Here is a 10,000-nt window from a genome sequence, read left to right as displayed (position 1 = left end):
AGACCTGTCATCCGGGGCCGGGCGGGTAGACCTGTCAGCCGCAGCGCAGGCAGCAGCCCAAGTGCCCCGGCCGGGCGGGTAGACCTGTCAGCCGCGGGCGCGCCGGGTACACCTGTCAGCCGCGGGCGCGCCGGGTAGACCTGTCATCCGGGGCCGGGCGGGTAGACCTGTCAGCCGCGGGCGCGCCGGGTAGACCTGTCATCCGGGGCCGGGCGGGTAGACCTGTCATCCGGGGCCGGGCGGGTAGACCTGTCAGCCGCGGGCCGGGCGGGTAGACCTGTCATCCGGGGCCGGGCGGGTAGACCTGTCAGCCGCGGGCCGGGCGGGTAGACCTGTCATCCGGGGCCGGGCGGGTAGACCTGTCAGCCGCGGGCCGGGCGGGTAGACCTGTCAGCCGCGGGGCAGGCAGCAGCCCAAGTGCCCCGGCCGGGCGGGTAGACCTGTCAGCCGGGGCCCGCCGGGTAGACCTGTCAGCCGGGGCCGGGCGGGTAGACCTGTCAGCCGCGGGCGCGCCGGGTAGACCTGTCAGCCGCGGGCGCGCCGGGTAGACCTGTCAGCCGCGGGCCGGGCGGGTAGACCTGTCAGCCGCGGGCGCGCCGGGTAGACCTGTCAGCCGGGGCCGGGCGGGTAGACCTGTCAGCCGCGGGCGCGCCGGGTAGACCTGTCATCCGGGGCCGGGCGGGTAGACCTGTCAGCCGCAGCGCAGGCAGCAGCCCAAGTGCCCCGGCCGGGCGGGTAGACCTGTCAGCCGGGGCCCGCCGGGTAGACCTGTCAGCCGCGGGCGCGCCGGGTAGACCTGTCAGCCGCGGGCGCGCCGGGTAGACCTGTCAGCCGCGGGCCGGGCGGGTAGACCTGTCAGCCGCGGGCGCGCCGGGTAGACCTGTCATCCGGGGCCGGGCGGGTAGACCTGTCATCCGGGGCCGGGCGGGTAGACCTGTCAGCCGGGGCCCGCCGGGTAGACCTGTCAGCCGCGGGCGCGCCGGGTAGACCTGTCAGCCGCGGGCGCGCCGGGTAGACCTGTCAGCCGGGGCCGGGCGGGTAGACCTGTCATCCGGGGCCGGGCGGGTAGACCTGTCAGCCGCGGGCCGGGCGGGTAGACCTGTCATCCGGGGCCGGGCGGGTAGACCTGTCAGCCGCGGGCGCGCCGGGTAGACCTGTCAGCCGGGGCCCGCCGGGTAGACCTGTCCGCCGCGGCCCCGCCGGGTAGACCTGTCCGCCGCGGCCCCGCCCGTTAGACCCGTCAGCCGCGGCGCAGGCAGCAGCCCAAGTGCCCGGAGCACGGGTAGACCTGGCCTCCGTGCCCACAGCGCGGGTAGACGTGGCCTCCCTGCCCGGATCAGGGGTTTGCCTTTGTGTGGTGGAGCAGGGCTGGGGGTTTTTCCTTTTTGGGTTTTTGTTGTTTTTTGCAGGTTTGTTTTTGTTTCTGTTTTTTTTTGTTGTTGTTGTTTTGTTTGTATGTTTGTTCATTTGTGTTGGTGCCCGCGGCCTCCCCCCCCCCCCCCCCCCCCGCCGTTACTTACTTAACCGTCGGCGTATACCTCGGTTAATCAATTAGCGACAGGCGGTTAGCGTGTCTGCTACGCACTTTACCGCTGGTGGCCTCGCCGCGACGCTAAATAAATAATTACACAACTCATTATAAACTGTGATACCGTTTACGTTTTATTATTTACTATTTACCGATTAATTTCGTAACCGTTAATCGCTTACGAACGATACAGCTAATAGCGCCCCCCCGCACCGCCCCCCCCCCCGCAGCCCCCCCCGGCGCGATTCCCGGGAGGGGCTTCCGCCCCGAGAGGGCCTCTGCAAAGGACGCGGCCGGCCTCCGAGGTCTCGCAGGCCTCCGGAGAAGGTCGGTCGGCCGCCAGGCCCAACGGGCCCTGCCGGCCGCAGGCCGACTTCGCCCGAGCCTCCTCAGAGACGAGGAGCTCCCGTGGCCGACCGGCCCGAGGCCCGGGCCGCGAAGGACCGCACCCGCCTGCGCGGTTCGTCCCCCCCCGAGGCCGCCGGGCCCGTCTTCGCGGCAGTACTCACCGCTCGAACGCATCCCGCTTGGCGACGCACGCGACCGCCGACGGCCCCCTGTTAGGAGCGCGGCCTACCTGCCGGCCCGCCGTCGGCCTGGGCCGTGAACCCGGTACCTGATCGGGTGCCTCCCGGCGCAGGCCGCGTCGGGCGGTCGCCGGGCCGCCGTCCCTGCGGGGGCCCGGCCTCCCGGGGCGTCGGGCCGAGCCGCTTTCCGCCGGGGGCCGAAAGCCCCTTCCGCCTTCCACGCCTTCTCCCGGAGGCCTGGCCGGAGCGGAGAAAAGCACGGGCCGTCACTGGTTCGCCCCGCACCCTTCTTTCGTGCGCGCGCGGCCTACCTGCCGGCCCGCCGTCGGCCTGGGCCGTGAACCCGGTACCTGATCGGGTGCCTCCCGGCGCAGGCCGCGTCGGGCGGTCGCCGGGCCGCCGTCCCTGCGGGGGCCCGGCCTCCCGGGGCGTCGGGCCGAGCCGCTTTCCGCCGGGGGCCGAAAGCCCCTTCCGCCTTCCGCGCCTTCTCCCGGAGGCCTGGCCGGAGCGGAGAAAAGCAGGGGCCGTCACTGGTTCGCCCCGCACCCTTCTTTCGTGCCCGCGCGCGCGCGCGGCCTACCTGCCGGCCCGCCGTCGGCCTGGGCCGTGAACCCGGTACCTGATCGGGTGCCTCCCGGCGCAGGCCGCGTCGGGCGGTCGCCGGGCCGCCGTCCCTGCGGGGGCCCGGCCTCCCGGGGCGTCGGGCCGAGCCGCTTTCCGCCGGGGGCCGAAAGCCCCTTCCGCCTTCCGCGCCTTCCCCCGGAGGCCTGGCCGGAGCGGAGAAAAGCAGGGGCCGTCACTGGTTCGCCCCGCACCCTTCTTTTGTGCCCGCGCGCGCGCGCGGCCTACCTGCCGGCCCGCCGTCGGCCTGGGCCGTGAACCCGGTACCTGATCGGGTGCCTCCCGGCGCAGGCCGCGTCGGGCGGTCGCCGGGCCGCCGTCCCTGCGGGGGCCCGGCCTCCCGGGGCGTCGGGCCGAGCCGCTTTCCGCCGGGGGCCGAAAGCCCCTTCCGCCTTCCGCGCCTTCTCCCGGAGGCCTGGCCGGAGCGGAGAAAAGCAGGGGCCGTCACTGGTTCGCCCCGCACCCTTCTTTCGTGCCCGCGCGCGGCCTACCTGCCGGCCCGCCGTCGGCCTGGGCCGTGAACCCGGTACCTGATCGGGTGCCTCCCGGCGCAGGCCGCGTCGGGCGGTCGCCGGGCCGCCGTCCCTGCGGGGGCCCGGCCTCCCGGGGCGTCGGGCCGAGCCGCTTTCCGCCGGGGGCCGAAAGCCCCTTCCGCCTTCCGCGCCTTCTCCCGGAGGCCTGGCCGGAGCGGAGAAAAGCAGGGGCCGTCACTGGTTCGCCCCGCACCCTTCTTTCGTGCCCGCGCGCGGCCTACCTGCCGGCCCGCCGTCGGCCTGGGCCGTGAACCCGGTACCTGATCGGGTGCCTCCCGGCGCAGGCCGCGTCGGGCGGTCGCCGGGCCGCCGTCCCTGCGGGGGCCCGGCCTCCCGGGGCGTCGGGCCGAGCCGCTTTCCGCCGGGGGCCGAAAGCCCCTTCCGCCTTCCGCGCCTTCTCCCGGAGGCCTGGCCGGAGCGGAGAAAAGCCCGGGCCATCACTCCACTCGTTCGCGCTGGACGCTTACTTTTTTGCGCGCTCCCCCCCCCCGGCCACGTTACCCGGGAGGGGCTTACCGCCCCGAGAGGGCCTCTCAAAGGACGCGGCCGGCCTCCAAAATCTCGCAGGCTGTCGGCTGCCTGACCTAACGGGCCCTGCGGCCGCAAGCCAACTTCGCCCGAGCCTCCTCAGAGACGAGGAGCTCCCGTGGCCGACCGGCCCGAGGCCCGGGCCGCAAAGGACCGCACCCACCTGCGCGGTTCGTTCCCCCGAGGCCGCCGGGCCCGTCGTCCTCTCGGCAGCACTCACCGCTCAAACGCATCCCGCTGGCGACGCGACTGCCGACGGCCCCTTGTTACGAGTGCGGCCTGCCTCCCCGCCACCCTGGGCCGGGGCCCTGCCGCCCGGCCGCCGGAGCCAACCCTGGGGACCTGGCTCTCTGCGCAGGCCGAGGCACGCGGCTGCTGCTGCTGCTGCTTGCTGCTGCTGCTTGCTGCTGCTGCTTTCCCAGGGACGGGTGCGACCGGCAGCCGAGCCGAGCGTGTCGCCCGCAGAAAGGCATGGGCGCAGGCCAGACGTTGACAGGGCCCGGCCTGTAACAGAGAGGGCGGCGTTAGGGACAGCGTTACAAACCCTTTTCGTTTCTTCCCGCGTGCGCGCGCGCACGCAACCCGAAACGGGACCCCGGCCCGAACGCCCCGTCCCTCCCCGCCCGCCGCCGCATGCACACACCACCATCCCCACACCCCCACACCCCACCCACCCCCCCGACAGCCCCCCGGCCCGAACCCCTCGCCCGCCGCCACACGTGCACGCGCCCAGACACGCGGGCAGCCACGCCCACCCCGCCCGCCGCCGCGCACGCACACCCCGCGCTCCCCCGCCGCGCACACACACGGAGCCCGCCCCCCCCCCCCGCCGCCACGACTCGTGCAGCCCCGCCCCGCCCGCTGCCACACGCGTGTGCACACGCACACACGCAGAACCCGCACTTTCCCGCCGCCGCCCCCCCCCCCCCGCCCGCCTCGCCTGCCGCCACACGTGCGCAAAGACAGCCCCCCGCAGCCCCCCGCCCCAGCCCGCCGACACACCGACCCCCCCCCCCCCCCCCCCCTGCCCCCGCCGCCTAGCCGCCGGCAGGTTTGCCGCGCCTGGAAAGGCAGGCGGGAGACTCTAGGACCCGGCGGCGTCCCTGCCGGCTCCGTGCCGGGCGGCAGAGGGGAATCCCGGCGGCGTGCTGCCGAGTCCCTACCCTGCCCTGCCCGTGCTGCTTGCTGCTGCTGCTGCTTGCTGCTGCCGCTTGGTGCTTGCGCGCTCCCCCGCCGCCCCCCCCACCCCCCCACCACGCCCGCCCGCCTCGCCTGCCGCCACACGTGCGCACAGACAGCCCCCCGCCCCAGCCCGCCAACCCGCCCCGCCGCCGCCGCCGCCGAGCCGCCGGCAGGTTTGCCGCGCCGGGAAAGGCAGGCGGGAGACTCTAAGACGCGGCGGCGGCCCTGCCGACTCCGTGCCGGGCGGCAGAGGGGAATCCCGGCGGCGTGCCGGTCTCTCACCGCGGCTGCCGAGTCCCTACCCTGCCCTGCCCGTGCTGCTGGCTGCTGCTTGCTGCTGCTTGCTGCTGCTGCTTGGTGCTTGCGCGCTGCCCCGCCGCCCCCCCCCCCCCCCCCCAACCCCGCCCGCCCGCCCGCCTCGCCTGTCGCCATATGTGCGCGCAGACAGCCCCCCCGCCCTAGCCCGCCGACACACCACCACCACCACCACCCCCCCACCCCCCCCCCCCCACACCCCCCCCCCCCCCGCCGCCTAGCCGCCGGCAGGTTTGCCGCGCCGGGAAAGGCAGGCGGGAGACTCTAGGACCCGGCGGCGTCCCTGCCGGCTCCGTGCCGGGCGGCAGAGGGGAATCCCGGCGGCGTGCCGGTCTCTCACCGCGGCTGCCGAGTCCCTACCCTGCCCTGCCCGTGCCCCGGCTCCTGCCTGCCTTTCTGCTCGCTCGCCCTGCTGCACGCCTGCCCGCCCCCGCCGCGGGTGGAAAGTGAAACGAAGGCGCGGGGGCGGGGGAAGAAAGGAAGGGGGGAAAAAATCCCCAACCGACCCGAACAGAAACCTTCTCCGATAAGAGGCGGCGCCCCCCCCCGCGCCAGGCTCCCCGCCTGCTCGCCGACCGCTCTCGCCTGCCCTTGCGCCCGCACCCCACCCCACCCCACCCCTTCCCCTTCCCCTGCCGCCGCCGCCACTGAGCGCGGGACCGTTGCTCCGGCGGGAACCACCGCCCTTTACGCGCGGGCGGGGGAGGCCGGTTGCCAGGTAACGGGGGCCGGCGCGCCTGCGCAGGGCGCGCGGCTGATCAAAAACAACCCCCCGGGGCGCCAGACAGTCTGCGCTCAGCGGGGCAGCACCCACCCGCCCCGGAACGGCAGCGCACGGAGGGAGGGGGAGCGCGCGCGTCGGGGCGGGGCGGGGGGGGTGCTGTCTGTAGGACGGCAGGCACATATTTTAACGTGCTGTGTTTCATAGGAAAAATAAAAAAGTCAAAACGAAATATAGCGATGGCAAGACAAAAAAAAACACGAACCACCACCGCCGCCCCCGCAGCCGCCGCCGCCACCCCCCCCCCCCCCCCAACCAGAAAACCAGCCTACAACGCAAAACGAACAAACAAAAGCCGGCGAGTGCCCGGCAACCGCCGGGACCTGGACCCGGCTAGGGGTGCCCGGTTCTGAAGTCTCCTTGGCGGACGCCACGGAGGCGGGGGTGCTGGGGGGGGGGGGGGGGGGGGCCGCGGGAGGGGGGGGGGGGGGGGGGGCGCAAGCGTGCCTGATTGAGGGTGGCAAGCGACGGCTTTTTAACAAGAAAAGCAAAACAAAAGACAAAGAAAAAAAAAAACAACAACAAAAAGAGTCTGTTACTATTTATTTTTTCTACCAAAAGCAAAAAAAAGGCATTCTGCTGCGAAAACAGTTCATTCAAACTTGCTTCCGAGTTTCCATACCAAAGGGGGGGGGGGGGAAGAAAAAAACACAGCCCCAACACCCCCCCACCCCGGCTGGGACCAACCGGGCCTCCCCGTCCAGCCGGCTCCTGGAGCAAGGAGCGACTGCCCGGTCCAGCTGGCTCCTGGAGCGGGGAGCGGCTGCCGGGTCTACCCGGCTCCGGTCCCCGGAGCGGCTGCCAGGTCTACCCGGCTCCGGTCGCGGGAGCGGCTGCCAGGTCTACCCGGCTCCGGTCCCCGAGCCGGCTGCCAGGTCTACCCGGCTCCGGTCCCGGGAGCGGCTGCCAGGTCTACCCGGCTCCGGTCCCCGAGCCGGCTGCCAGGTCAGCCCGGCTCCGGTCCCCGGAGCGGCTGCCAGGTCTACCCGGCTCCGGTCCCGGGAGCGGCTGCCAGGTCTACCCGGCTCCGGTCCCGGGAGCGGCTGCCAGGTCTACCCGGCTCCGGTCCCCGGAGCGGCTGCCAGGTCTACCCGGCTCCGGTCCCGGGAGCGGCTGCCAGGTCTACCCGGCTCCGGTCCCGGGAGCGGCTGCCAGGTCTACCCGGCTCCGGTCCCCGGAGCGGCTGCCAGGTCTACCCGGCTCCGGTCCCCGAGCCGGCTGCCAGGTCTACCCGGCTCCGGTCCCGGGAGCGGCTGCCAGGTCTACCCGGCTCCGGTCCCCGGAGCGGCTGCCAGGTCTACCCGGCTCCGGTCCCCGAGCCGGCTGCCAGGTCTACCCGGCTCCGGTCCCGGGAGCGGCCGCCAGGTCTACCCGGCTCCGGTCCCCGGAGCGGCCGCCAGGTCGACCCGGCTCCGGTCCCCGGAGCGGCCGCCAGGTCGACCCGGCTCCGGTCCCCGGAGCGGCCGCCAGGTCTACCCGGCTCCGGTCCCCGGAGCGGCCGCCAGGTCTACCCGGCTCCGGTCCCGGGAGCGGCCGCCAGGTCGACCCGGCTCCGGTCCCCGGAGCGGCTGCCAGGTCTACCCGGCTCCGGTCCCGGGAGCGGCTGCCAGGTCTACCCGGCTCCGGTCCCCGGAGCGGCTGCCAGGTCTACCCGGCTCCGGTCCCCGAGCCGGCTGCCAGGTCTACCCGGCTCCGGTCCCCGGAGCGGCTGCCAGGTCTACCCGGCTCCGGTCCCGGGAGCGGCCGCCAGGTCGACCCGGCTCCGGTCCCGGGAGCGGCTGCCAGGTCTACCCGGCTCCGGTCCCCGGAGCGGCTGCCAGGTCTACCCGGCTCCGGTCCCCGAGCCGGCTGCCAGGTCTACCCGGCTCCGGTCCCCGGAGCGGCTGCCAGGTCTACCCGGCTCCGGTCCCCGAGCCGGCTGCCAGGTCTACCCGGCTCCGGTCCCGGGAGCGGCTGCCAGGTCTACCCGGCTCCGGTCCCCGGAGCGGCTGCCAGGTCTACCCGGCTCCGGTCCGCGAGCCGGCTGCCAGGTCTACCCGGCTCCGGTCCCCGGAGCGGCTGCCAGGTCTACCCGGCTCCGGTCCCCGAGCCGGCTGCCAGGTCTACCCGGCTCCGGTCCCGGGAGCGGCTGCCAGGTGTACCCGGCTCCGGTCCCGGGAGCGGCCGCCAGGTCTACCCGGCTCCGGTCCCCGGAGCGGCCGCCAGGTCTACCCGGCTCCGGTCCCCGGAGCGGCTGCCAGGTCTACCCGGCTCCGGTCCCGGGAGCGGCCGCCAGGTCGACCCGGCTCCGGTCCCGGGAGCGGCCGCCAGGTCGACCCGGCTCCGGTCCCGGGAGCGGCCGCCAGGTCTACCCGGCTCCGGTCCCGGGAGCGGCCGGCAGGTCTACCCGGCTCCGGTCCCCGGAGCGGCTGCCAGGTCTACCCGGCTCCGGTCCCGGGAGCGGCTGCCAGGTCTACCCGGCTCCGGTCCCCGGAGCGGCTGCCAGGTCTACCCGGCTCCGGTCCCCGAGCCGGCTGCCAGGTCTACCCGGCTCCGGTCCCGGGAGCGGCTGCCAGGTCTACCCGGCTCCGGTCCCCGGAGCGGCTGCCAGGTCTACCCGACTCCGGTCCCCGGAGCGGCTGCCAGGTCTACCCGGCTCCGGTCCCGGGAGCGGCTGCCAGGTCTACCCGGCTCCGGTCCCCGGAGCGGCTGCCAGGTCGACCCGGCTCCGGTCCCCGAGCCGGCTGCCAGGTCTACCCGGCTCCGGTCCCCGGAGCGGCTGCCAGGTCTACCCGGCTCCGGTCCCCGGAGCGGCTGCCAGGTCTACCCGGCTCCGGTCCCGGGAGCGGCTGCCAGGTCTACCCGGCTCCGGTCCCCGAGCCGGCTGCCAGGTCTACCCGGCTCCGGTCCCCGGAGCGGCTGCCAGGTCTACCCGGCTCCGGTCCCGGGAGCGGCTGCCAGGTCTACCCGGCTCCGGTCCCCGGAGCGGCTGCCAGGTCGACCCGGCTCCGGTCCCCGAGCCGGCTGCCAGGTCTACCCGGCTCCGGTCCCGAGAGCGGCTGCCAGGTCTACCCGGCTCCGGTCCCCGGAGCGGCTGCCAGGTCTACCCGGCTCCGGTCCCCGGAGCGGCTGCCAGGTCTACCCGGCTCCGGTCCCCGGAGCGGCTGCCAGGTCTACCCGGCTCCGGTCCCGGGAGCGGCTGCCAGGTCTACCCGGCTCCGGTCCCCGAGCCGGCTGCCAGGTCTACCCGGCTCCGGTCCCCGGAGCGGCTGCCAGGTCTACCCGGCTCCGGTCCCCGGAGCGGCTGCCAGGTCTACCCGGCTCCGGTCCCCGGAGCGGCTGCCAGGTCTACCCGGCTCCGGTCCCCGAGCCGGCTGCCAGGTCTACCCGGCTCCGGTCCCCGGAGCGGCTGCCAGGTCTACCCGGCTCCGGTCCCGGGAGCGGCTGCCAGGTCTACCCGGCTCCGGTCCCCGAGCCGGCTGCCAGGTCTACCCGGCTCCGGTCCCGAGAGCGGCTGCCAGGTCTACCCGGCTCCGGTCCCCGGAGCGGCTGCCAGGTCTACCCGGCTCCGGTCCCGGGAGCGGCTGCCAGGTCTACCCGGCTCCGGTCCCCGGAGCGGCTGCCAGGTCTACCCGGCTCCGGTCCCCGGAGCGGCTGCCAGGTCTACCCGGCTCCGGTCCCCGAGCCGGCTGCCAGGTCTACCCGGCTCCGGTCCCCGGAGCGGCTGCCAGGTCTACCCGGCTCCGGTCCCCGGAGCGGCTGCCAGGTCTACCCGGCTCCGGTCCCGGGAGCGGCTGCCAGGTCTACCCGGCTCCGGTCCCGGGAGCGGCTGCCAGGTCTACCCGGCTCCGGTCCCCGGAGCGGCTGCCAGGTCTACCCGGCTCCGGTCCCCGAGCCGGCTGCCAGGTCTACCCGGCTCCGGTCCCCGGAGCGGCTGCCAGGTCTACCCGGCTCCGGTCCCCGGAGCGGCTGCCAGGTCTACCCGGCTCCGGTCCCGGGAGCGGCT

The sequence above is a fragment of the Pelecanus crispus genome, unplaced genomic scaffold (genome assembly GCF_030463565.1).
Source record: "Pelecanus crispus isolate bPelCri1 unplaced genomic scaffold, bPelCri1.pri SCAFFOLD_85, whole genome shotgun sequence".
Taxonomy (NCBI): domain Eukaryota; kingdom Metazoa; phylum Chordata; class Aves; order Pelecaniformes; family Pelecanidae; genus Pelecanus; species Pelecanus crispus.
This window is presented reverse-complemented; position numbering follows the sequence as displayed.